The 25380-nt window shown below is 39.3% G+C and overlaps 27 non-coding genes across 27 annotated transcripts; all 27 read left to right on the forward strand.

Annotated features, from left to right (window-relative positions):
* Positions 1-413: 413 nt before the first annotated feature.
* Positions 414-519, forward strand: LOC137292338 (U6 spliceosomal RNA). The gene has a single exon (XR_010957390.1). It is a non-coding gene; the product is annotated as a U6 spliceosomal RNA (small nuclear RNA).
* Positions 520-1153: 634 nt separating this feature from the next.
* Positions 1154-1292, forward strand: LOC137292430 (U4 spliceosomal RNA). The gene has a single exon (XR_010957476.1). It is a non-coding gene; the product is annotated as a U4 spliceosomal RNA (small nuclear RNA).
* Positions 1293-1904: 612 nt separating this feature from the next.
* Positions 1905-2010, forward strand: LOC137292339 (U6 spliceosomal RNA). Its single transcript, XR_010957391.1, has one exon. It is a non-coding gene; the product is annotated as a U6 spliceosomal RNA (small nuclear RNA).
* A 634-nt stretch (positions 2011-2644) lies between these two features.
* LOC137292431 (U4 spliceosomal RNA) lies at positions 2645-2783 on the forward strand. Its single transcript, XR_010957477.1, has one exon. It is a non-coding gene; the product is annotated as a U4 spliceosomal RNA (small nuclear RNA).
* A 612-nt stretch (positions 2784-3395) lies between these two features.
* LOC137292340 (U6 spliceosomal RNA) lies at positions 3396-3501 on the forward strand. The gene has a single exon (XR_010957392.1). It is a non-coding gene; the product is annotated as a U6 spliceosomal RNA (small nuclear RNA).
* A 634-nt stretch (positions 3502-4135) lies between these two features.
* Positions 4136-4274, forward strand: LOC137292241 (U4 spliceosomal RNA). The gene has a single exon (XR_010957299.1). It is a non-coding gene; the product is annotated as a U4 spliceosomal RNA (small nuclear RNA).
* A 612-nt stretch (positions 4275-4886) lies between these two features.
* On the forward strand, positions 4887-4992 carry LOC137292341 (U6 spliceosomal RNA). Its single transcript, XR_010957393.1, has one exon. It is a non-coding gene; the product is annotated as a U6 spliceosomal RNA (small nuclear RNA).
* Positions 4993-5626: 634 nt separating this feature from the next.
* LOC137292236 (U4 spliceosomal RNA) lies at positions 5627-5765 on the forward strand. The gene has a single exon (XR_010957294.1). It is a non-coding gene; the product is annotated as a U4 spliceosomal RNA (small nuclear RNA).
* Positions 5766-6377: 612 nt separating this feature from the next.
* On the forward strand, positions 6378-6483 carry LOC137292342 (U6 spliceosomal RNA). Its single transcript, XR_010957394.1, has one exon. It is a non-coding gene; the product is annotated as a U6 spliceosomal RNA (small nuclear RNA).
* Positions 6484-7117: 634 nt separating this feature from the next.
* On the forward strand, positions 7118-7256 carry LOC137292237 (U4 spliceosomal RNA). The gene has a single exon (XR_010957295.1). It is a non-coding gene; the product is annotated as a U4 spliceosomal RNA (small nuclear RNA).
* A 612-nt stretch (positions 7257-7868) lies between these two features.
* LOC137292343 (U6 spliceosomal RNA) lies at positions 7869-7974 on the forward strand. Its single transcript, XR_010957395.1, has one exon. It is a non-coding gene; the product is annotated as a U6 spliceosomal RNA (small nuclear RNA).
* A 634-nt stretch (positions 7975-8608) lies between these two features.
* On the forward strand, positions 8609-8747 carry LOC137292238 (U4 spliceosomal RNA). The gene has a single exon (XR_010957296.1). It is a non-coding gene; the product is annotated as a U4 spliceosomal RNA (small nuclear RNA).
* Positions 8748-9359: 612 nt separating this feature from the next.
* On the forward strand, positions 9360-9465 carry LOC137292344 (U6 spliceosomal RNA). Its single transcript, XR_010957396.1, has one exon. It is a non-coding gene; the product is annotated as a U6 spliceosomal RNA (small nuclear RNA).
* Positions 9466-10099: 634 nt separating this feature from the next.
* LOC137292239 (U4 spliceosomal RNA) lies at positions 10100-10238 on the forward strand. The gene has a single exon (XR_010957297.1). It is a non-coding gene; the product is annotated as a U4 spliceosomal RNA (small nuclear RNA).
* A 612-nt stretch (positions 10239-10850) lies between these two features.
* LOC137292345 (U6 spliceosomal RNA) lies at positions 10851-10956 on the forward strand. The gene has a single exon (XR_010957397.1). It is a non-coding gene; the product is annotated as a U6 spliceosomal RNA (small nuclear RNA).
* Positions 10957-16802: 5846 nt separating this feature from the next.
* Positions 16803-16941, forward strand: LOC137292281 (U4 spliceosomal RNA). The gene has a single exon (XR_010957339.1). It is a non-coding gene; the product is annotated as a U4 spliceosomal RNA (small nuclear RNA).
* Positions 16942-17554: 613 nt separating this feature from the next.
* LOC137292347 (U6 spliceosomal RNA) lies at positions 17555-17660 on the forward strand. Its single transcript, XR_010957399.1, has one exon. It is a non-coding gene; the product is annotated as a U6 spliceosomal RNA (small nuclear RNA).
* A 634-nt stretch (positions 17661-18294) lies between these two features.
* On the forward strand, positions 18295-18433 carry LOC137292240 (U4 spliceosomal RNA). The gene has a single exon (XR_010957298.1). It is a non-coding gene; the product is annotated as a U4 spliceosomal RNA (small nuclear RNA).
* A 612-nt stretch (positions 18434-19045) lies between these two features.
* Positions 19046-19151, forward strand: LOC137292348 (U6 spliceosomal RNA). Its single transcript, XR_010957400.1, has one exon. It is a non-coding gene; the product is annotated as a U6 spliceosomal RNA (small nuclear RNA).
* A 634-nt stretch (positions 19152-19785) lies between these two features.
* On the forward strand, positions 19786-19924 carry LOC137292242 (U4 spliceosomal RNA). Its single transcript, XR_010957300.1, has one exon. It is a non-coding gene; the product is annotated as a U4 spliceosomal RNA (small nuclear RNA).
* A 612-nt stretch (positions 19925-20536) lies between these two features.
* Positions 20537-20642, forward strand: LOC137292349 (U6 spliceosomal RNA). Its single transcript, XR_010957401.1, has one exon. It is a non-coding gene; the product is annotated as a U6 spliceosomal RNA (small nuclear RNA).
* Positions 20643-21276: 634 nt separating this feature from the next.
* LOC137292243 (U4 spliceosomal RNA) lies at positions 21277-21415 on the forward strand. Its single transcript, XR_010957301.1, has one exon. It is a non-coding gene; the product is annotated as a U4 spliceosomal RNA (small nuclear RNA).
* Positions 21416-22027: 612 nt separating this feature from the next.
* On the forward strand, positions 22028-22133 carry LOC137292350 (U6 spliceosomal RNA). The gene has a single exon (XR_010957402.1). It is a non-coding gene; the product is annotated as a U6 spliceosomal RNA (small nuclear RNA).
* A 634-nt stretch (positions 22134-22767) lies between these two features.
* On the forward strand, positions 22768-22906 carry LOC137292273 (U4 spliceosomal RNA). Its single transcript, XR_010957331.1, has one exon. It is a non-coding gene; the product is annotated as a U4 spliceosomal RNA (small nuclear RNA).
* Positions 22907-23518: 612 nt separating this feature from the next.
* Positions 23519-23624, forward strand: LOC137292351 (U6 spliceosomal RNA). The gene has a single exon (XR_010957403.1). It is a non-coding gene; the product is annotated as a U6 spliceosomal RNA (small nuclear RNA).
* A 634-nt stretch (positions 23625-24258) lies between these two features.
* Positions 24259-24397, forward strand: LOC137292244 (U4 spliceosomal RNA). The gene has a single exon (XR_010957302.1). It is a non-coding gene; the product is annotated as a U4 spliceosomal RNA (small nuclear RNA).
* Positions 24398-25009: 612 nt separating this feature from the next.
* LOC137292354 (U6 spliceosomal RNA) lies at positions 25010-25115 on the forward strand. Its single transcript, XR_010957405.1, has one exon. It is a non-coding gene; the product is annotated as a U6 spliceosomal RNA (small nuclear RNA).
* The last annotated feature ends 265 nt before the right edge of the window (positions 25116-25380 follow it).

A 25380-nucleotide genomic window follows, 5' to 3' on the forward strand; every position in this document is an offset into this window, starting at 1 on the left:
GATATACAAAGCCATGTACATGTGAGCGATTTCACAGTGTGTTACTTAGAGTGCATTGCCCTTGGACAGCTCAGACGACAGGTAGCACGTTTATGTCGTTTGGAAAACGTTGTACATACCACATGCTTGGCTGTAGACGGATGTGATGTAATGCTGTTCATTCGGCGTCGGTGTCAATTATGAATGATGAAAACCGCTTCCAAAACATGTTATCATATATATGAAAGCCACTGAAATTACTACCACAAAACAAAAAGAAAACGGTTAAAGGCATCCACAATGCTGAAATTCTTGTGACTACTATGTATGAATTAAATAGCAGCACAAACCAATAACATGTATATATATTGCACCTCTTTGAAATTTATGTCAGACCTCCTTCCTATAAAACGACGTTATGCGTAAGTTGGAGTGTATTGCTAACGCAGTACATATACTAAAATTGGAACGATACAGAGAAGATTAGCATGGCCCCTGCGCAAGGATGACACGCAAATTCGTGAAGCGTTCCATATTTTTAATCTTTCCATTCCATAACTGAAACTTGCAAGTGAATCCATCATTCATTTGGCAACAGTGGTCAAAGCTGATGTTCGTAAATGACTTGACATTTACACGTCCTTTACATATGAAGTGAACACACTGCATTCTAACTCTTATAATTTCTCTCCTTTTTCTTGAACATACCCACGTGGCATAGTTTGCCTCGGCATCCAGAAATATACCATGTCTATTTCATTCGTTTAAAAATTTATGCCACCCTTTATTCATTCTCCCATTATCAAAGTCTCCGCCTAAGCATCTTTGAATGAATGATTATTCCCGCCGACTACAGCTATCGCGCGCATGCGCCTTGCTCTTGACATAAACGCATGTCCTACGATGACTTAAGCCTTCACTTCTCTCATCATTGGTGTCGGCGTTAAATGAATCTAAGACTGTTTGATTGAGATTTAGGGTGTCTGTATAAACTGTATTAATCCCCAGATAGTTACTAGAGTCGCACTTACATGGATGGATATTTCCAATCAGTGTCACGGCTTGTGGCTAAATAAATCGGCCTGTTGTTTTTGTTAAGGTATGCAAATTAGTTGAAACTAGGTGCTGGTAGGTCCTTGAAACAACAATAGATTTATGGACACCTTATAACATTAGCTTTGCGCAGTGGCGGTACCATAGCCAATGAGGTTCATCCGAGGCGTGGTTATTGCTAGTTGAAAACTAATCCCAATACCCCGCGCTGACGCCCTTCACTGGGCGGCATGCGCAATTTTTGCTAGCTCCTACGGGAGCCTCATATGTAATTCAAGAATAGAACTTCAAACATGCACAAGGAACCTTGTGGTTTACATTCGCCTCCTGTACATCCTTGACATTATAATCTGGTAAGTCTAGCATCCTTTTCTCATAAATGGCTTGTCATTAAACATATATAACGTCAGTGTAAAAGAATACCCGGTCTTTTAAAAAAAACTAATTCTCTGTATTATTGATATACAAAGCCATGTACATGTGAGCGATTTCACAGTGTGTTACTTAGAGTGCATTGCCCTTGGACAGCTCAGACGACAGGTAGCACGTTTATGTCGTTTGGAAAACGTTGTACATACCACATGCTTGGCTGTAGACGGATGTGATGTAATGCTGTTCATTCGGCGTCGGTGTCAATTATGAATGATGAAAACCGCTTCCAAAACATGTTATCATATATATGAAAGCCACTGAAATTACTACCACAAAACAAAAAGAAAACGGTTAAAGGCATCCACAATGCTGAAATTCTTGTGACTACTATGTATGAATTAAATAGCAGCACAAACCAATAACATGTATATATATTGCACCTCTTTGAAATTTATGTCAGACCTCCTTCCTATAAAACGACGTTATGCGCAAGTTGGAGTGTATTGCTAACGCAGTACATATACTAAAATTGGAACGATACAGAGAAGATTAGCATGGCCCCTGCGCAAGGATGACACGCAAATTCGTGAAGCGTTCCATATTTTTAATCTTTCCATTCCATAACTGAAACTTGCAAGTGAATCCATCATTCATTTGGCAACAGTGGTCAAAGCTGATGTTCGTAAATGACTTGACATTTACACGTCCTTTACATATGAAGTGAACACACTGCATTCTAACTCTTATAATTTCTCTCCTTTTTCTTGAACATACCCACGTGGCATAGTTTGCCTCGGCATCCAGAAATATACCATGTCTATTTCATTCGTTTAAAAATTTATGCCACCCTTTATTCATTCTCCCATTATCAAAGTCTCCGCCTAAGCATCTTTGAATGAATGATTATTCCCGCCGACTACAGCTATCGCGCGCATGCGCCTTGCTCTTGACATAAACGCATGTCCTACGATGACTTAAGCCTTCACTTCTCTCATCATTGGTGTCGGCGTTAAATGAATCTAAGACTGTTTGATTGAGATTTAGGGTGTCTGTATAAACTGTATTAATCCCCAGATAGTTACTAGAGTCGCACTTACATGGATGGATATTTCCAATCAGTGTCACGGCTTGTGGCTAAATAAATCGGCCTGTTGTTTTTGTTAAGGTATGCAAATTAGTTGAAACTAGGTGCTGGTAGGTCCTTGAAACAACAATAGATTTATGGACACCTTATAACATTAGCTTTGCGCAGTGGCGGTACCATAGCCAATGAGGTTCATCCGAGGCGTGGTTATTGCTAGTTGAAAACTAATCCCAATACCCCGCGCTGACGCCCTTCACTGGGCGGCATGCGCAATTTTTGCTAGCTCCTACGGGAGCCTCATATGTAATTCAAGAATAGAACTTCAAACATGCACAAGGAACCTTGTGGTTTACATTCGCCTCCTGTACATCCTTGACATTATAATCTGGTAAGTCTAGCATCCTTTTCTCATAAATGGCTTGTCATTAAACATATATAACGTCAGTGTAAAAGAATACCCGGTCTTTTAAAAAAAACTAATTCTCTGTATTATTGATATACAAAGCCATGTACATGTGAGCGATTTCACAGTGTGTTACTTAGAGTGCATTGCCCTTGGACAGCTCAGACGACAGGTAGCACGTTTATGTCGTTTGGAAAACGTTGTACATACCACATGCTTGGCTGTAGACGGATGTGATGTAATGCTGTTCATTCGGCGTCGGTGTCAATTATGAATGATGAAAACCGCTTCCAAAACATGTTATCATATATATGAAAGCCACTGAAATTACTACCACAAAACAAAAAGAAAACGGTTAAAGGCATCCACAATGCTGAAATTCTTGTGACTACTATGTATGAATTAAATAGCAGCACAAACCAATAACATGTATATATATTGCACCTCTTTGAAATTTATGTCAGACCTCCTTCCTATAAAACGACGTTATGCGCAAGTTGGAGTGTATTGCTAACGCAGTACATATACTAAAATTGGAACGATACAGAGAAGATTAGCATGGCCCCTGCGCAAGGATGACACGCAAATTCGTGAAGCGTTCCATATTTTTAATCTTTCCATTCCATAACTGAAACTTGCAAGTGAATCCATCATTCATTTGGCAACAGTGGTCAAAGCTGATGTTCGTAAATGACTTGACATTTACACGTCCTTTACATATGAAGTGAACACACTGCATTCTAACTCTTATAATTTCTCTCCTTTTTCTTGAACATACCCACGTGGCATAGTTTGCCTCGGCATCCAGAAATATACCATGTCTATTTCATTCGTTTAAAAATTTATGCCACCCTTTATTCATTCTCCCATTATCAAAGTCTCCGCCTAAGCATCTTTGAATGAATGATTATTCCCGCCGACTACAGCTATCGCGCGCATGCGCCTTGCTCTTGACATAAACGCATGTCCTACGATGACTTAAGCCTTCACTTCTCTCATCATTGGTGTCGGCGTTAAATGAATCTAAGACTGTTTGATTGAGATTTAGGGTGTCTGTATAAACTGTATTAATCCCCAGATAGTTACTAGAGTCGCACTTACATGGATGGATATTTCCAATCAGTGTCACGGCTTGTGGCTAAATAAATCGGCCTGTTGTTTTTGTTAAGGTATGCAAATTAGTTGAAACTAGGTGCTGGTAGGTCCTTGAAACAACAATAGATTTATGGACACCTTATAACATTAGCTTTGCGCAGTGGCGGTACCATAGCCAATGAGGTTCATCCGAGGCGTGGTTATTGCTAGTTGAAAACTACTCCCAATACCCCGCGCTGACGCCCTTCACTGGGCGGCATGCGCAATTTTTGCTAGCTCCTACGGGAGCCTCATATGTAATTCAAGAATAGAACTTCAAACATGCACAAGGAACCTTGTGGTTTACATTCGCCTCCTGTACATCCTTGACATTATAATCTGGTAAGTCTAGCATCCTTTTCTCACAAATGGCTTGTCATTAAACATATATAACGTCAGTGTAAAAGAATACCCGGTCTTTTAAAAAAAACTAATTCTCTGTATTATTGATATACAAAGCCATGTACATGTGAGCGATTTCACAGTGTGTTACTTAGAGTGCATTGCCCTTGGACAGCTCAGACGACAGGTAGCACGTTTATGTCGTTTGGAAAACGTTGTACATACCACATGCTTGGCTGTAGACGGATGTGATGTAATGCTGTTCATTCGGCGTCGGTGTCAATTATGAATGATGAAAACCGCTTCCAAAACATGTTATCATATATATGAAAGCCACTGAAATTACTACCACAAAACAAAAAGAAAACGGTTAAAGGCATCCACAATGCTGAAATTCTTGTGACTACTATGTATGAATTAAATAGCAGCACAAACCAATAACATGTATATATATTGCACCTCTTTGAAATTTATGTCAGACCTCCTTCCTATAAAACGACGTTATGCGTAAGTTGGAGTGTATTGCTAACGCAGTACATATACTAAAATTGGAACGATACAGAGAAGATTAGCATGGCCCCTGCGCAAGGATGACACGCAAATTCGTGAAGCGTTCCATATTTTTAATCTTTCCATTCCATAACTGAAACTTGCAAGTGAATCCATCATTCATTTGGCAACAGTGGTCAAAGCTGATGTTCGTAAATGACTTGACATTTACACGTCCTTTACATATGAAGTGAACACACTGCATTCTAACTCTTATAATTTCTCTCCTTTTTCTTGAACATACCCACGTGGCATAGTTTGCCTCGGCATCCAGAAATATACCATGTCTATTTCATTCGTTTAAAAATTTATGCCACCCTTTATTCATTCTCCCATTATCAAAGTCTCCGCCTAAGCATCTTTGAATGAATGATTATTCCCGCCGACTACAGCTATCGCGCGCATGCGCCTTGCTCTTGACATAAACGCATGTCCTACGATGACTTAAGCCTTCACTTCTCTCATCATTGGTGTCGGCGTTAAATGAATCTAAGACTGTTTGATTGAGATTTAGGGTGTCTGTATAAACTGTATTAATCCCCAGATAGTTACTAGAGTCGCACTTACATGGATGGATATTTCCAATCAGTGTCACGGCTTGTGGCTAAATAAATCGGCCTGTTGTTTTTGTTAAGGTATGCAAATTAGTTGAAACTAGGTGCTGGTAGGTCCTTGAAACAACAATAGATTTATGGACACCTTATAACATTAGCTTTGCGCAGTGGCGGTACCATAGCCAATGAGGTTCATCCGAGGCGTGGTTATTGCTAGTTGAAAACTAATCCCAATACCCCGCGCTGACGCCCTTCACTGGGCGGCATGCGCAATTTTTGCTAGCTCCTACGGGAGCCTCATATGTAATTCAAGAATAGAACTTCAAACATGCACAAGGAACCTTGTGGTTTACATTCGCCTCCTGTACATCCTTGACATTATAATCTGGTAAGTCTAGCATCCTTTTCTCATAAATGGCTTGTCATTAAACATATATAACGTCAGTGTAAAAGAATACCCGGTCTTTTAAAAAAAACTAATTCTCTGTATTATTGATATACAAAGCCATGTACATGTGAGCGATTTCACAGTGTGTTACTTAGAGTGCATTGCCCTTGGACAGCTCAGACGACAGGTAGCACGTTTATGTCGTTTGGAAAACGTTGTACATACCACATGCTTGGCTGTAGACGGATGTGATGTAATGCTGTTCATTCGGCGTCTGTGTCAATTATGAATGATGAAAACCGCTTCCAAAACATGTTATCATATATATGAAAGCCACTGAAATTACTACCACAAAACAAAAAGAAAACGGTTAAAGGCATCCACAATGCTGAAATTCTTGTGACTACTATGTATGAATTAAATAGCAGCACAAACCAATAACATGTATATATATTGCACCTCTTTGAAATTTATGTCAGACCTCCTTCCTATAAAACGACGTTATGCGTAAGTTGGAGTGTATTGCTAACGCAGTACATATACTAAAATTGGAACGATACAGAGAAGATTAGCATGGCCCCTGCGCAAGGATGACACGCAAATTCGTGAAGCGTTCCATATTTTTAATCTTTCCATTCCATAACTGAAACTTGCAAGTGAATCCATCATTCATTTGGCAACAGTGGTCAAAGCTGATGTTCGTAAATGACTTGACATTTACACGTCCTTTACATATGAAGTGAACACACTGCATTCTAACTCTTATAATTTCTCTCCTTTTTCTTGAACATACCCACGTGGCATAGTTTGCCTCGGCATCCAGAAATATACCATGTCTATTTCATTCGTTTAAAAATTTATGCCACCCTTTATTCATTCTCCCATTATCAAAGTCTCCGCCTAAGCATCTTTGAATGAATGATTATTCCCGCCGACTACAGCTATCGCGCGCATGCGCCTTGCTCTTGACATAAACGCATGTCCTACGATGACTTAAGCCTTCACTTCTCTCATCATTGGTGTCGGCGTTAAATGAATCTAAGACTGTTTGATTGAGATTTAGGGTGTCTGTATAAACTGTATTAATCCCCAGATAGTTACTAGAGTCGCACTTACATGGATGGATATTTCCAATCAGTGTCACGGCTTGTGGCTAAATAAATCGGCCTGTTGTTTTTGTTAAGGTATGCAAATTAGTTGAAACTAGGTGCTGGTAGGTCCTTGAAACAACAATAGATTTATGGACACCTTATAACATTAGCTTTGCGCAGTGGCGGTACCATAGCCAATGAGGTTCATCCGAGGCGTGGTTATTGCTAGTTGAAAACTAATCCCAATACCCCGCGCTGACGCCCTTCACTGGGCGGCATGCGCAATTTTTGCTAGCTCCTACGGGAGCCTCATATGTAATTCAAGAATAGAACTTCAAACATGCACAAGGAACCTTGTGGTTTACATTCGCCTCCTGTACATCCTTGACATTATAATCTGGTAAGTCTAGCATCCTTTTCTCATAAATGGCTTGTCATTAAACATATATAACGTCAGTGTAAAAGAATACCCGGTCTTTTAAAAAAAACTAATTCTCTGTATTATTGATATACAAAGCCATGTACATGTGAGCGATTTCACAGTGTGTTACTTAGAGTGCATTGCCCTTGGACAGCTCAGACGACAGGTAGCACGTTTATGTCGTTTGGAAAACGTTGTACATACCACATGCTTGGCTGTAGACGGATGTGATGTAATGCTGTTCATTCGGCGTCTGTGTCAATTATGAATGATGAAAACCGCTTCCAAAACATGTTATCATATATATGAAAGCCACTGAAATTACTACCACAAAACAAAAAGAAAACGGTTAAAGGCATCCACAATGCTGAAATTCTTGTGACTACTATGTATGAATTAAATAGCAGCACAAACCAATAACATGTATATATATTGCACCTCTTTGAAATTTATGTCAGACCTCCTTCCTATAAAACGACGTTATGCGTAAGTTGGAGTGTATTGCTAACGCAGTACATATACTAAAATTGGAACGATACAGAGAAGATTAGCATGGCCCCTGCGCAAGGATGACACGCAAATTCGTGAAGCGTTCCATATTTTTAATCTTTCCATTCCATAACTGAAACTTGCAAGTGAATCCATCATTCATTTGGCAACAGTGGTCAAAGCTGATGTTCGTAAATGACTTGACATTTACACGTCCTTTACATATGAAGTGAACACACTGCATTCTAACTCTTATAATTTCTCTCCTTTTTCTTGAACATACCCACGTGGCATAGTTTGCCTCGGCATCCAGAAATATACCATGTCTATTTCATTCGTTTAAAAATTTATGCCACCCTTTATTCATTCTCCCATTATCAAAGTCTCCGCCTAAGCATCTTTGAATGAATGATTATTCCCGCCGACTACAGCTATCGCGCGCATGCGCCTTGCTCTTGACATAAACGCATGTCCTACGATGACTTAAGCCTTCACTTCTCTCATCATTGGTGTCGGCGTTAAATGAATCTAAGACTGTTTGATTGAGATTTAGGGTGTCTGTATAAACTGTATTAATCCCCAGATAGTTACTAGAGTCGCACTTACATGGATGGATATTTCCAATCAGTGTCACGGCTTGTGGCTAAATAAATCGGCCTGTTGTTTTTGTTAAGGTATGCAAATTAGTTGAAACTAGGTGCTGGTAGGTCCTTGAAACAACAATAGATTTATGGACACCTTATAACATTAGCTTTGCGCAGTGGCGGTACCATAGCCAATGAGGTTCATCCGAGGCGTGGTTATTGCTAGTTGAAAACTAATCCCAATACCCCGCGCTGACGCCCTTCACTGGGCGGCATGCGCAATTTTTGCTAGCTCCTACGGGAGCCTCATATGTAATTCAAGAATAGAACTTCAAACATGCACAAGGAACCTTGTGGTTTACATTCGCCTCCTGTACATCCTTGACATTATAATCTGGTAAGTCTAGCATCCTTTTCTCATAAATGGCTTGTCATTAAACATATATAACGTCAGTGTAAAAGAATACCCGGTCTTTTAAAAAAAACTAATTCTCTGTATTATTGATATACAAAGCCATGTACATGTGAGCGATTTCACAGTGTGTTACTTAGAGTGCATTGCCCTTGGACAGCTCAGACGACAGGTAGCACGTTTATGTCGTTTGGAAAACGTTGTACATACCACATGCTTGGCTGTAGACGGATGTGATGTAATGCTGTTCATTCGGCGTCTGTGTCAATTATGAATGATGAAAACCGCTTCCAAAACATGTTATCATATATATGAAAGCCACTGAAATTACTACCACAAAACAAAAAGAAAACGGTTAAAGGCATCCACAATGCTGAAATTCTTGTGACTACTATGTATGAATTAAATAGCAGCACAAACCAATAACATGTATATATATTGCACCTCTTTGAAATTTATGTCAGACCTCCTTCCTATAAAACGACGTTATGCGTAAGTTGGAGTGTATTGCTAACGCAGTACATATACTAAAATTGGAACGATACAGAGAAGATTAGCATGGCCCCTGCGCAAGGATGACACGCAAATTCGTGAAGCGTTCCATATTTTTAATCTTTCCATTCCATAACTGAAACTTGCAAGTGAATCCATCATTCATTTGGCAACAGTGGTCAAAGCTGATGTTCGTAAATGACTTGACATTTACACGTCCTTTACATATGAAGTGAACACACTGCATTCTAACTCTTATAATTTCTCTCCTTTTTCTTGAACATACCCACGTGGCATAGTTTGCCTCGGCATCCAGAAATATACCATGTCTATTTCATTCGTTTAAAAATTTATGCCACCCTTTATTCATTCTCCCATTATCAAAGTCTCCGCCTAAGCATCTTTGAATGAATGATTATTCCCGCCGACTACAGCTATCGCGCGCATGCGCCTTGCTCTTGACATAAACGCATGTCCTACGATGACTTAAGCCTTCACTTCTCTCATCATTGGTGTCGGCGTTAAATGAATCTAAGACTGTTTGATTGAGATTTAGGGTGTCTGTATAAACTGTATTAATCCCCAGATAGTTACTAGAGTCGCACTTACATGGATGGATATTTCCAATCAGTGTCACGGCTTGTGGCTAAATAAATCGGCCTGTTGTTTTTGTTAAGGTATGCAAATTAGTTGAAACTAGGTGCTGGTAGGTCCTTGAAACAACAATAGATTTATGGACACCTTATAACATTAGCTTTGCGCAGTGGCGGTACCATAGCCAATGAGGTTCATCCGAGGCGTGGTTATTGCTAGTTGAAAACTAATCCCAATACCCCGCGCTGACGCCCTTCACTGGGCGGCATGCGCAATTTTTGCTAGCTCCTACGGGAGCCTCATATGTAATTCAAGAATAGAACTTCAAACATGCACAAGGAACCTTGTGGTTTACATTCGCCTCCTGTACATCCTTGACATTATAATCTGGTAAGTCTAGCATCCTTTTCTCATAAATGGCTTGTCATTAAACATATATAACGTCAGTGTAAAAGAATACCCGGTCTTTTAAAAAAAACTAATTCTCTGTATTATTGATATACAAAGCCATGTACATGTGAGCGATTTCACAGTGTGTTACTTAGAGTGCATTGCCCTTGGACAGCTCAGACGACAGGTAGCACGTGTATGTCGTTTGGAAAACGTTGTACATACCACATGCTTGGCTGTAGACGGATGTGATGTAATGCTGTTCATTCGGCGTCGGTGTCAATTATGAATGATGAAAACCGCTTCCAAAACATGTTATCATATATATGAAAGCCACTGAAATTACTACCACAAAACAAAAAGAAAACGGTTAAAGGCATCCACAATGCTGAAATTCTTGTGACTACTATGTATGAATTAAATAGCAGCACAAACCAATAACATGTATATATATTGCACCTCTTTGAAATTTATGTCAGACCTCCTTCCTATAAAACGACGTTATGCGTAAGTTGGAGTGTATTGCTAACGCAGTACATATACTAAAATTGGAACGATACAGAGAAGATTAGCATGGCCCCTGCGCAAGGATGACACGCAAATTCGTGAAGCGTTCCATATTTTTAATCTTTCCATTCCATAACTGAAACTTGCAAGTGAATCCATCATTCATTTGGCAACAGTGGTCAAAGCTGATGTTCGTAAATGACTTGACATTTACACGTCCTTTACATATGAAGTGAACACACTGCATTCTAACTCTTATAATTTCTCTCCTTTTTCTTGAACATACCCACGTGGCATAGTTTGCCTCGGCATCCAGAAATATACCATGTCTATTTCATTCGTTTAAAAATTTATGCCACCCTTTATTCATTCTCCCATTATCAAAGTCTCCGCCTAAGCATCTTTGAATGAATGATTATTCCCGCCGACTACAGCTATCGCGCGCATGCGCCTTGCTCTTGACATAAACGCATGTCCTACGATGACTTAAGCCTTCACTTCTCTCATCATTGGTGTCGGTGTTAAATGAATCTAAGACTGTTTGATTGAGATTTAGGGTGTCTGTATAAACTGTATTAATCCCCAGATAGTTACTAGAGTCGCACTTACATGGATGGATATTTCCAATCAGTGTCACGGCTTGTGGCTAAATAAATCGGCCTGTTGTTTTTGTTAAGGTATGCAAATTAGTTGAAACTAGGTGCTGGTAGGTCCTTGAAACAACAATAGATTTATGGACACCTTATAACATTAGCTTTGCGCAGTGGCGGTACCATAGCCAATGAGGTTTATCTGAGGTTTTGGTTTTTTGTGCAAAGCGTTTTTGAGTTTGCATTTTCAGGTCGACGGGTGGGCAAGGCGTAGCCTTTTGTCTTCGGACTCCCCCCATTTGCTGTTTCAGGTGGTCGTTATGGCTCTGGCTAGTGCTGTTCCTGGAGGGAAGATTGACCCACAGTACTATGACCCATATGTGGCAAAGTGCACCATTGCCCTGGATACGTCAGAGTGCCGGAACATCGACCGATCTTCACTGTTTTCATTAGTGAGACCATATACTAAACCTGAGGATGTTCGTGGGATTTGGAAAAAGGAGAAGAGTCACAGATGGTTTATTACGTTTAAAAGCAGGAGTGCAGCGGATAAATTGTGTAAAGTCGGTGCCCTTGTGACAAGCCAGGGGATTCGGATCATTATCTCCCCTTACGAGAAACAGACAGTAAAACTGAGATGCCACTGGCTACCTCTGAACTTGAGGCTAAGCTTTTTAGCCAAGTATTTTTCGCAGTTTGGACATGTGCTTGATGTTGCGTGGGACAACACTATTGTGTCAGGCGATCTGACGTGCAACAGTGGATTGGCCATTGTTAAGTTGGAAGTGAGTGATGAGGGCAGGAATGCAATTCCATATATAGTCCGCTTTGAAGATGGAGAGACTATGATGATTACTGCTCCTGGACGTATGTCACTATGTTTTAAATGCAGAAGACTCGGTCACGTAAGAGCTGTGTGTCCTAATTCAAATTCAAGGAATCCAAGGAATGTAGCCACAGATGACGATGACACACCAGGCTCTCTCTTTCCACGTGGAGTTATATCAAGTGCAACCTACAGAAAGCCAGATGATGACATCTCTTTGTCAGATGTGTCGGACAAGGTTCTAGAGGATGTTAATGTTCTTGAGACAGAACAGGCCTTGGACGTAATGTGTGACCACAGTGAAACGCAAGAGGAAGTGGTGCTATCAGCAGGTGAATCAGGGAATGAACTTGTTAATTCCGATCACATGGAACCCATTTCAGACTGTGACGAATCAGGTAAAGAGCCATCTACTACGGATGAGGAACATGCCGAAGCAGCGCCAAGAAGTGGGACATATTCGGATATTGTGAAGAAGACTTCCCCCAAGAAAAACCTTCCTTCTACCCATGTCATGTCAAGTATGCCATCTGGTGTCCTAGCAGCGGCTTTGGTAACTCTGCAGCCAAGGGGTGTAGTTCGAATGGGAACATCTGCCTCTGAAACACAGAAGAAGAAGCCGAGAACTGACCCACCAGATGACATTCAGTGAATTTACTTTGACTGAAACAGACACGACAACGCCCATGGACAATGAGAGAGAAAATGGACTTAAACACAGACGCTCTGGAGTCTCCCGTGTGGGAGTGATGTATGTGTTCTTTTACTTCTCCTTGTGTGAAAGAGATCTTTCTGGATTCGTTGTGTTTGATTCATATGTTTTACCTTGGATGTATTCATCAAGGATTACTCTCCATAATGGAATATCTTCTTTATGTGAGTATACTGATGTGTTTATTTTTGTTTAGTGATATGATGGCAACGAATCAAGGAATTAGCACTAAACTGTTTTCCGTTTGTACATTAAATTGTTCTGGTTTAAGGGGAGGGGTTAGAAGGAGAATGCTGAAGTATGAATGGAATGAAATGAATGCAGATGTTTTGTTTTTGCAAGAGACACATGTGGCTTGTGTAAAAGAGGGTCAGAGTGTTGAGAGAGAGCTTGGGTGCAAGGCAGTTTGGAGTTTTGGTACAGGGAATTCTTGTGGGGTGGGTATTCTCTTGTCAAATAAGTTAAGCTTTAAAATAGTTAAGTTTCATTATGACTTTGATGGTCGCCTATTAGTGTTGGATGTTGATATATTTGATAAATCATTCAGATTTATCAATGTTTATTGTCCAAATGATGCCACTGATAGAAAACAGTTTCTTAATACCATAGATATACATCTTGTTACTCGGCGTTCCATAATACTTGGAGGGGATTTTAATTTTGTAATGGATATTTCACTGGACAAAGTTGGTGGTAATCCCCTTGCAGGAAGTGATGGTTCTAAAATTCTTCAAAATATTCAGAATACTTACCATTTGACTGATCCATTTCGCTGTCAAAACCCTAAATGCATTCTTACTACTTGGCGCCAAGGAAACATTGCATGTAGACTAGACAGATTCTATATATCTTCTTGTGTGTTGGATAATGTTTGTAATTGTCGATTAATACCATGTTCCTTTTCCGATCATGATTATTTCTCTTTTGATTTTATCCTATTGGATTCGATCTCAGTTGGTCCAGGGTACTGGAAAATAAATAACTCCATATTACAGGACAGAGCCTTTCAGGTGTCTTTTCGAAATTTTTGGAATGGTTTAGACGTCAGTGACACTCTGTCTCATTCTGAGTGGGAGGATCTCAAGGTTGAAATTAAGAGGTATATTTCTAGTTATTGCGTTAAAAGAGCACAGGTCAAGAGAAATGTTCAGTTTCAACTTCAACGCAGATACAGGGATCTGTTAGAGGCGGAAAGCAAGTATCCCGAAGCATTTACTGATCAGCTTGCTGCAGTTAAGAAACAGTTGTACAATTTTATATTTGATTCTGCACAAGGTGCTATCATTCGTTCACGAGCAAACTATTTGGACAATAATGAAAAGCCTTCTAAATTCTTTTTACAAACTGAGTTTAAACATTCTAGTGCTAAAGTTATTCATAAACTGATGGATGATCAAAACGTTTACACTTCACAGAATGATATTTCTAATCATTGTAGAAATTTCTTTGCTGATTTATTTACTGAAGAGGAGATTGATGACTTCTACTGCGATGAATTTATTGAAAATTTGCCATCTCTAGGGAATCTGTCTGATGTATGTGAAGGTATGATTACCAAAGATGAAGTGTTTGCAGCCTTGAAAAGTATGGAGTCAAATAAGTCTCCGGGTTTGGATGGTTTGTCTAAAGAATTTTATTTGGCATTTTGGGATCTTTTGGGTGACATATTAACAAATTTATACAATTCCTCGTTCAATCTGGGTCATATGTGTGCCAGTCAGAAACAAGGTTGTATCTCACTTTTATGTAAGGACAGTAAACATCCATACTTATTAAAGAATTGGAGACCTATCAGTTTGCTATGTGTTGATTATAAGGCACTTTCCCGAGTTTTACAGAATAGATTGTCATTAGTTATATCAAACATTGTACATCCGGATCAGACATGTGCTGTGAAGGGTAGATCTATTCATGATAATTTGCATTTGATACGAAATGTTATTGATTATGTCCAACAGAAAGACTTGTCAGTATCCTTTGTTTGTCTCGATCAAGAAAAAGCGTTTGATCGTGTTAATCATGACTTTATGTTCAAGGTTTTACATAAATATGGGTTTGGTCCTCAATTTATCCGTTGGGTTAAGCTATTATACACAGATATATCAAGTTCAGTGCTTGTTAATGGCCACCTTTCTCCTTCCTTTCCGATTACCAGGAGTGTACGTCAGGGTTGTAGTTTATCACCTTTGTTATATATTCTGGTATTTGAACCCTTCGCCATAAAAGTGCGGAATGACAGGTTAATTTTAGGTATAAAGCTTCCAGGTTCCAGCACGGAAGCCAAATTTTCCGCATATGCAGATGATGGTACTGGAATTTGTATAAACGGTCAGAGTGTAAAACGGTTGCTAGATTTGAGTGTATTGTACGGAAAGGCATCTGGTGCCAAATTGAATGTTAATAAAACAAAGGGTCTTGCATTTGGAAAGTGGAAAGATGCAGCAGATCATCCCTTTGGAATATCATGGCCAGACTCATGTAAAATTTTGGGAGTAAAATTTGGCAGAAACATCACTGATGATGACATCTGGAACGATATATTGGTAAAGGTTCATGGGGTATTGTTTACTGGTTTCAAAGATAGACAGTTGTCAGTGTTTGGAAAGTCCACGATTATCAAGAGTATGGCTATGTCCAAGGTTTGGTACACAGCAGGAGTTGTGCAGATGCCAAGTCATTTTTGTAAGCTATTCCAAAGGATAGCTTTCAGTTTCTTTTGGGATTCTCATAAATTAGAACCACTCAACCGTAACACATTATATAATACCGTTTCAAATGGTGGTGTTAATTTTGTTCATCTTATTTCACGTCTTCATGCTCTCAATTTATTCCATTTGCATAGGTTTATCAACAGTTCTTCTTGCAAGTGGGCGCAGTTTGCTCTTTACTGGGTTGGTATTGCCCTCAGGAAGATCAATCCTAGTTTTGCATCCAACTTAATTCCACACTCTCCAGTCATTCCCAGTTATTATGAAAAATGTTTAATCTCGTTTAGATATTTTATGATGCTTTACCCACATTTTGATTGGAAAACTCCAATGCATACGAAGGACTTTTATCAGTTGATAATTAATGCTGTAGTCATGAAACCCAAAGTTACAACTTTGTTTCCTTGCATTGACTTTTCAGCCAGTTTTCAGTCTTTATGTAATCCATTTTTGGATCCCATGTGTAAGAGCTTTGCATGGCGTATGATGCACTGTATTGTTTCAACTAATTATACTTGGTATTGTCGCAATTTTACATTTAACAAAAGGTGTACATTTTGTTCGGAAACAGAGACAGTAAAACACCTTTTCTTTCAGTGTGAAGTAGTTAAAGATTTGTGGAATATTGTGCATAGTTGGATTTTCTATATATCTTGTGGTGTTGTGGATTTAGATTTTGAAATGGTCAGGTTTCATAATTTTCCTCGTGTCAACTGTAAATACAGATATTCAGTCATATTATATCTTGTTTGTCTTGCAAAATATCATATTTGGCAAGTGAGGTCAAAGGTTAAATTTTGGCACACATCAACGTCATCTACAAGCCTATTTGCTGGATTTGTTGAAAAATTACGCTTCAGAATTTTATGTGATAAGTTGCGACTTCCAAATGATGTATTTAAGAAATATTGGCTTGATGCAGGCGTCTTTTGTAAACAGTCTACAAACAATCAGATCAAATTTCTCTTTGACACTTAGGTGGTGTTAAAAGGTAAAACTGTATATCCACATGTAACTAGCTATAAACAGTAAATCCATTCAATTGTAAATATGCAAATAGTATTGTAGATTTTTTCATGTAAATATGTGTAAATACTTGTACATATGTAGTCTTCAAGGAAGACACAACTTTATATGAAATAAAAAAAAAAAAAAAAAAGAGGTTCATCCGAGGCGTGGTTATTGCTAGTTGAAAACTAATCCCAATACCCCGCGCTGACGCCCTTCACTGGGCGGCATGCGCAATTTTTGCTAGCTCCTACGGGAGCCTCATATGTAATTCAAGAATAGAACTTCAAACATGCACAAGGAACCTTGTGGTTTACATTCGCCTCCTGTACATCCTTGACATTATAATCTGGTAAGTCTAGCATCCTTTTCTCATAAATGGCTTGTCATTAAACATATATAACGTCAGTGTAAAAGAATACCCGGTCTTTTAAAAAAAAACTAATTCTCTGTATTATTGATATACAAAGCCATGTACATGTGAGCGATTTCACAGTGTGTTACTTAGAGTGCATTGCCCTTGGACAGCTCAGACGACAGGTAGCACGTTTATGTCGTTTGGAAAACGTTGTACATACCACATGCTTGGCTGTAGACGGATGTGATGTAATGCTGTTCATTCGGCGTCTGTGTCAATTATGAATGATGAAAACCGCTTCCAAAACATGTTATCGTATATATGAAAGCCACTGAAATTACTACCACAAAACAAAAAGAAAACGGTTAAAGGCATCCACAATGCTGAAATTCTTGTGACTACTATGTATGAATTAAATAGCAGCACAAACCAATAACATGTATATATATTGCACCTCTTTGAAATTTATGTCAGACCTCCTTCCTATAAAACGACGTTATGCGTAAGTTGGAGTGTATTGCTAACGCAGTACATATACTAAAATTGGAACGATACAGAGAAGATTAGCATGGCCCCTGCGCAAGGATGACACGCAAATTCGTGAAGCGTTCCATATTTTTAATCTTTCCATTCCATAACTGAAACTTGCAAGTGAATCCATCATTCATTTGGCAACAGTGGTCAAAGCTGATGTTCGTAAATGACTTGACATTTACACGTCCTTTACATATGAAGTGAACACACTGCATTCTAACTCTTATAATTTCTCTCCTTTTTCTTGAACATACCCACGTGGCATAGTTTGCCTCGGCATCCAGAAATATACCATGTCTATTTCATTCGTTTAAAAATTTATGCCACCCTTTATTCATTCTCCCATTATCAAAGTCTCCGCCTAAGCATCTTTGAATGAATGATTATTCCCGCCGACTACAGCTATCGCGCGCATGCGCCTTGCTCTTGACATAAACGCATGTCCTACGATGACTTAAGCCTTCACTTCTCTCATCATTGGTGTCGGCGTTAAATGAATCTAAGACTGTTTGATTGAGATTTAGGGTGTCTGTATAAACTGTATTAATCCCCAGATAGTTACTAGAGTCGCACTTACATGGATGGATATTTCCAATCAGTGTCACGGCTTGTGGCTAAATAAATCGGCCTGTTGTTTTTGTTAAGGTATGCAAATTAGTTGAAACTAGGTGCTGGTAGGTCCTTGAAACAACAATAGATTTATGGACACCTTATAACATTAGCTTTGCGCAGTGGCGGTACCATAGCCAATGAGGTTCATCCGAGGCGTGGTTATTGCTAGTTGAAAACTAATCCCAATACCCCGCGCTGACGCCCTTCACTGGGCGGCATGCGCAATTTTTGCTAGCTCCTACGGGAGCCTCATATGTAATTCAAGAATAGAACTTCAAACATGCACAAGGAACCTTGTGGTTTACATTCGCCTCCTGTACATCCTTGACATTATAATCTGGTAAGTCTAGCATCCTTTTCTCATAAATGGCTTGTCATTAAACATATATAACGTCAGTGTAAAAGAATACCCGGTCTTTTAAAAAAAACTAATTCTCTGTATTATTGATATACAAAGCCATGTACATGTGAGCGATTTCACAGTGTGTTACTTAGAGTGCATTGCCCTTGGACAGCTCAGACGACAGGTAGCACGTTTATGTCGTTTGGAAAACGTTGTACATACCACATGCTTGGCTGTAGACGGATGTGATGTAATGCTGTTCATTCGGCGTCTGTGTCAATTATGAATGATGAAAACCGCTTCCAAAACATGTTATCGTATATATGAAAGCCACTGAAATTACTACCACAAAACAAAAAGAAAACGGTTAAAGGCATCCACAATGCTGAAATTCTTGTGACTACTATGTATGAATTAAATAGCAGCACAAACCAATAACATGTATATATATTGCACCTCTTTGAAATTTATGTCAGACCTCCTTCCTATAAAACGACGTTATGCGTAAGTTGGAGTGTATTGCTAACGCAGTACATATACTAAAATTGGAACGATACAGAGAAGATTAGCATGGCCCCTGCGCAAGGATGACACGCAAATTCGTGAAGCGTTCCATATTTTTAATCTTTCCATTCCATAACTGAAACTTGCAAGTGAATCCATCATTCATTTGGCAACAGTGGTCAAAGCTGATGTTCGTAAATGACTTGACATTTACACGTCCTTTACATATGAAGTGAACACACTGCATTCTAACTCTTATAATTTCTCTCCTTTTTCTTGAACATACCCACGTGGCATAGTTTGCCTCGGCATCCAGAAATATACCATGTCTATTTCATTCGTTTAAAAATTTATGCCACCCTTTATTCATTCTCCCATTATCAAAGTCTCCGCCTAAGCATCTTTGAATGAATGATTATTCCCGCCGACTACAGCTATCGCGCGCATGCGCCTTGCTCTTGACATAAACGCATGTCCTACGATGACTTAAGCCTTCACTTCTCTCATCATTGGTGTCGGCGTTAAATGAATCTAAGACTGTTTGATTGAGATTTAGGGTGTCTGTATAAACTGTATTAATCCCCAGATAGTTACTAGAGTCGCACTTACATGGATGGATATTTCCAATCAGTGTCACGGCTTGTGGCTAAATAAATCGGCCTGTTGTTTTTGTTAAGGTATGCAAATTAGTTGAAACTAGGTGCTGGTAGGTCCTTGAAACAACAATAGATTTATGGACACCTTATAACATTAGCTTTGCGCAGTGGCGGTACCATAGCCAATGAGGTTCATCCGAGGCGTGGTTATTGCTAGTTGAAAACTAATCCCAATACCCCGCGCTGACGCCCTTCACTGGGCGGCATGCGCAATTTTTGCTAGCTCCTACGGGAGCCTCATATGTAATTCAAGAATAGAACTTCAAACATGCACAAGGAACCTTGTGGTTTACATTCGCCTCCTGTACATCCTTGACATTATAATCTGGTAAGTCTAGCATCCTTTTCTCATAAATGGCTTGTCATTAAACATATATAACGTCAGTGTAAAAGAATACCCGGTCTTTTAAAAAAAACTAATTCTCTGTATTATTGATATACAAAGCCATGTACATGTGAGCGATTTCACAGTGTGTTACTTAGAGTGCATTGCCCTTGGACAGCTCAGACGACAGGTAGCACGTTTATGTCGTTTGGAAAACGTTGTACATACCACATGCTTGGCTGTAGACGGATGTGATGTAATGCTGTTCATTCGGCGTCTGTGTCAATTATGAATGATGAAAACCGCTTCCAAAACATGTTATCGTATATATGAAAGCCACTGAAATTACTACCACAAAACAAAAAGAAAACGGTTAAAGGCATCCACAATGCTGAAATTCTTGTGACTACTATGTATGAATTAAATAGCAGCACAAACCAATAACATGTATATATATTGCACCTCTTTGAAATTTATGTCAGACCTCCTTCCTATAAAACGACGTTATGCGTAAGTTGGAGTGTATTGCTAACGCAGTACATATACTAAAATTGGAACGATACAGAGAAGATTAGCATGGCCCCTGCGCAAGGATGACACGCAAATTCGTGAAGCGTTCCATATTTTTAATCTTTCCATTCCATAACTGAAACTTGCAAGTGAATCCATCATTCATTTGGCAACAGTGGTCAAAGCTGATGTTCGTAAATGACTTGACATTTACACGTCCTTTACATATGAAGTGAACACACTGCATTCTAACTCTTATAATTTCTCTCCTTTTTCTTGAACATACCCACGTGGCATAGTTTGCCTCGGCATCCAGAAATATACCATGTCTATTTCATTCGTTTAAAAATTTATGCCACCCTTTATTCATTCTCCCATTATCAAAGTCTCCGCCTAAGCATCTTTGAATGAATGATTATTCCCGCCGACTACAGCTATCGCGCGCATGCGCCTTGCTCTTGACATAAACGCATGTCCTACGATGACTTAAGCCTTCACTTCTCTCATCATTGGTGTCGGCGTTAAATGAATCTAAGACTGTTTGATTGAGATTTAGGGTGTCTGTATAAACTGTATTAATCCCCAGATAGTTACTAGAGTCGCACTTACATGGATGGATATTTCCAATCAGTGTCACGGCTTGTGGCTAAATAAATCGGCCTGTTGTTTTTGTTAAGGTATGCAAATTAGTTGAAACTAGGTGCTGGTAGGTCCTTGAAACAACAATAGATTTATGGACACCTTATAACATTAGCTTTGCGCAGTGGCGGTACCATAGCCAATGAGGTTCATCCGAGGCGTGGTTATTGCTAGTTGAAAACTAATCCCAATACCCCGCGCTGACGCCCTTCACTGGGCGGCATGCGCAATTTTTGCTAGCTCCTACGGGAGCCTCATATGTAATTCAAGAATAGAACTTCAAACATGCACAAGGAACCTTGTGGTTTACATTCGCCTCCTGTACATCCTTGACATTATAATCTGGTAAGTCTAGCATCCTTTTCTCATAAATGGCTTGTCATTAAACATATATAACGTCAGTGTAAAAGAATACCCGGTCTTTTAAAAAAAACTAATTCTCTGTATTATTGATATACAAAGCCATGTACATGTGAGCGATTTCACAGTGTGTTACTTAGAGTGCATTGCCCTTGGACAGCTCAGACGACAGGTAGCACGTTTATGTCGTTTGGAAAACGTTGTACATACCACATGCTTGGCTGTAGACGGATGTGATGTAATGCTGTTCATTCGGCGTCTGTGTCAATTATGAATGATGAAAACCGCTTCCAAAACATGTTATCATATATATGAAAGCCACTGAAATTACTACCACAAAACAAAAAGAAAACGGTTAAAGGCATCCACAATGCTGAAATTCTTGTGACTACTATGTATGAATTAAATAGCAGCACAAACCAATAACATGTATATATATTGCACCTCTTTGAAATTTATGTCAGACCTCCTTCCTATAAAACGACGTTATGCGTAAGTTGGAGTGTATTGCTAACGCAGTACATATACTAAAATTGGAACGATACAGAGAAGATTAGCATGGCCCCTGCGCAAGGATGACACGCAAATTCGTGAAGCGTTCCATATTTTTAATCTTTCCATTCCATAACTGAAACTTGCAAGTGAATCCATCATTCATTTGGCAACAGTGGTCAAAGCTGATGTTCGTAAATGACTTGACATTTACACGTCCTTTACATATGAAGTGAACACACTGCATTCTAACTCTTATAATTTCTCTCCTTTTTCTTGAACATACCCACGTGGCATAGTTTGCCTCGGCATCCAGAAATATACCATGTCTATTTCATTCGTTTAAAAATTTATGCCACCCTTTATTCATTCTCCCATTATCAAAGTCTCCGCCTAAGCATCTTTGAATGAATGATTATTCCCGCCGACTACAGCTATCGCGCGCATGCGCCTTGCTCTTGACATAAACGCATGTCCTACGATGACTTAAGCCTTCACTTCTCTCATCATTGGTGTCGGCGTTAAATGAATCTAAGACTGTTTGATTGAGATTTAGGGTGTCTGTATAAACTGTATTAATCCCCAGATAGTTACTAGAGTCGCACTTACATGGATGGATATTTCCAATCAGTGTCACGGCTTGTGGCTAAATAAATCGGCCTGTTGTTTTTGTTAAGGTATGCAAATTAGTTGAAACTAGGTGCTGGTAGGTCCTTGAAACAACAATAGATTTATGGACACCTTATAACATTAGTTTTGCGCAGTGGCGGTACCATAGCCAATGAGGTTCATCCGAGGCGTGGTTATTGCTAGTTGAAAACTAATCCCAATACCCCGCGCTGACGCCCTTCACTGGGCGGCATGCGCAATTTTTGCTAGCTCCTACGGGAGCCTCATATGTAATTCAAGAATAGAACTTCAAACATGCACAAGGAACCTTGTGGTTTACATTCGCCTCCTGTACATCCTTGACATTATAATCTGGTAAGTCTAGCATCCTTTTCTCATAAATGGCTTGTCATTAAACATATATAACGTCAGTGTAAAAGAATACCCGGTCTTTTAAAAAAAACTAATTCTCTGTATTATTGATATACAAAGCCATGTACATGTGAGCGATTTCACAGTGTGTTACTTAGAGTGCATTGCCCTTGGACAGCTCAGACGACAGGTAGCACGTGTATGTCGTTTGGAAAACGTTGTACATACCACATGCTTGGCTGTAGACGGATGTGATGTAATGCTGTTCATTCGGCGTCGGTGTCAATTATGAATGATGAAAACCGCTTCCAAAACATGTTATCATATATATGAAAGCCACTGAAATTACTACCACAAAACAAAAAGAAAACGGTTAAAGGCATCCACAATGCTGAAATTCTTGTGACTACTATGTATGAATTAAATAGCAGCACAAACCAATAACATGTATATATATTGCACCTCTTTGAAATTTATGTCAGACCTCCTTCCTATAAAACGACGTTATGCGTAAGTTGGAGTGTATTGCTAACGCAGTACATATACTAAAATTGGAACGATACAGAGAAGATTAGCATGGCCCCTGCGCAAGGATGACACGCAAATTCGTGAAGCGTTCCATATTTTTAATCTTTCCATTCCATAACTGAAACTTGCAAGTGAATCCATCATTCATTTGGCAACAGTGGTCAAAGCTGATGTTCGTAAATGACTTGACATTTACACGTCCTTTACATATGAAGTGAACACACTGCATTCTAACTCTTATAATTTCTCTCCTTTTTCTTGAACATACCCACGTGGCATAGTTTGCCTCGGCATCCAGAAATATACCATGTCTATTTCATTCGTTTAAAAATTTATGCCACCCTTTATTCATTCTCCCATTATCAAAGTCTCCGCCTAAGCATCTTTGAATGAATGATTATTCCCGCCGACTACAGCTATCGCGCGCATGCGCCTTGCTCTTGACATAAACGCATGTCCTACGATGACTTAAGCCTTCACTTCTCTCATCATTGGTGTCGGCGTTAAATGAATCTAAGACTGTTTGATTGAGATTTAGGGTGTCTGTATAAACTGTATTAATCCCCAGATAGTTACTAGAGTCGCACTTACATGGATGGATATTTCCAATCAGTGTCACGGCTTGTGGCTAAATAAATCGGCCTGTTGTTTTTGTTAAGGTATGCAAATTAGTTGAAACTAGGTGCTGGTAGGTCCTTGAAACAACAATAGATTTATGGACACCTTATAACATTAGCTTTGCGCAGTGGCGGTACCATAGCCAATGAGGTTCATCCGAGGCGTGGTTATTGCTAGTTGAAAACTAATCCCAATACCCCGCGCTGACGCCCTTCACTGGGCGGCATGCGCAATTTTTGCTAGCTCCTACGGGAGCCTCATATGTAATTCAAGAATAGAACTTCAAACATGCACAAGGAACCTTGTGGTTTACATTCGCCTCCTGTACATCCTTGACATTATAATCTGGTAAGTCTAGCATCCTTTTCTCATAAATGGCTTGTCATTAAACATATATAACGTCAGTGTAAAAGAATACCCGGTCTTTTAAAAAAAACTAATTCTCTGTATTATTGATATACAAAGCCATGTACATGTGAGCGATTTCACAGTGTGTTACTTAGAGTGCATTGCCCTTGGACAGCTCAGACGACAGGTAGCACGTTTATGTCGTTTGGAAAACGTTGTACATACCACATGCTTGGCTGTAGACGGATGTGATGTAATGCTGTTCATTCGGCGTCTGTGTCAATTATGAATGATGAAAACCGCTTCCAAAACATGTTATCGTATATATGAAAGCCACTGAAATTACTACCACAAAACAAAAAGAAAACGGTTAAAGGCATCCACAATGCTGAAATTCTTGTGACTACTATGTATGAATTAAATAGCAGCACAAACCAATAACATGTATATATATTGCACCTCTTTGAAATTTATGTCAGACCTCCTTCCTATAAAACGACGTTATGCGTAAGTTGGAGTGTATTGCTAACGCAGTACATATACTAAAATTGGAACGATACAGAGAAGATTAGCATGGCCCCTGCGCAAGGATGACACGCAAATTCGTGAAGCGTTCCATATTTTTAATCTTTCCATTCCATAACTGAAACTTGCAAGTGAATCCATCATTCATTTGGCAACAGTGGTCAAAGCTGATGTTCGTAAATGACTTGACATTTACACGTCCTTTACATATGAAGTGAACACACTGCATTCTAACTCTTATAATTTCTCTCCTTTTTCTTGAACATACCCACGTGGCATAGTTTGCCTCGGCATCCAGAAATATACCATGTCTATTTCATTCGTTTAAAAATTTATGCCACCCTTTATTCATTCTCCCATTATCA

Source organism: Haliotis asinina, chromosome 7, assembly GCF_037392515.1.
Source record: "Haliotis asinina isolate JCU_RB_2024 chromosome 7, JCU_Hal_asi_v2, whole genome shotgun sequence".
In the NCBI taxonomy this organism is placed as follows: Eukaryota; Metazoa; Mollusca; class Gastropoda; order Lepetellida; family Haliotidae; genus Haliotis; species Haliotis asinina.